Consider the following 650-nt stretch of genomic DNA (forward strand, 5'->3'; position numbering starts at 1 on the left):
GGTTGCTTCTTTAAATCACTAGTCCTAGGATTTGTGGTTTAGATTGTGCGGGCTGCTCGGGAAAACTAGACCCAGCTGTCCACTTCGAATTTAACTTTCTTTAATTTTCCTCCCCCCTCTCCCTTTTTAAAATCTTTTTTTTTTTTTTTTTAAAAAAAAGAGTTAAAAATTGATCTCCGGTCTTCACTATAACATCCAGCAACATAATATCAAGTTCTACCAGATACCAGACTTCTATCTACCAGAAATTTCAAAAAAATATTATGCAGCAAACTAAATGCTTGTTAACAGGTAGCACACATGGGTTAAGATACTTAGGGCTCTTCTTTTCTCCTCTTTTCTCCTCTTTTCTCCTCTTTTCTCCTCTTTTCTCCTCTTTTCTCCTCTTTTCTCCTCTTTTCTCCTCTTTTCTCCTCTTTTCCCCTCTTTTCCCCTCTTTTCTTTTCCCCTCTTTTCTTTTCCCCTCTTTTTCCTTTCCCCTCTTTTTCCTTTCCTTTCTTTTATTTTTATTTTTTTTATGATTTATTTCTCCCTGTGCCCGAGGGGAAGCTGCATCCCCGCGCTCCGCGGGGCAGGGATCTGCCGGGACGCGCTCTCCCAGCCTCCCCCCGGCCTCAGCAGCTCTTCGCACCCCCATGAACCCTCCCCAA

The sequence above is a fragment of the Calidris pugnax genome, unplaced genomic scaffold (assembly GCF_001431845.1).
Source record: "Calidris pugnax isolate Ruff unplaced genomic scaffold, ASM143184v1 scaffold76, whole genome shotgun sequence".
Classification (NCBI taxonomy): Eukaryota; Metazoa; Chordata; class Aves; order Charadriiformes; family Scolopacidae; genus Calidris; species Calidris pugnax.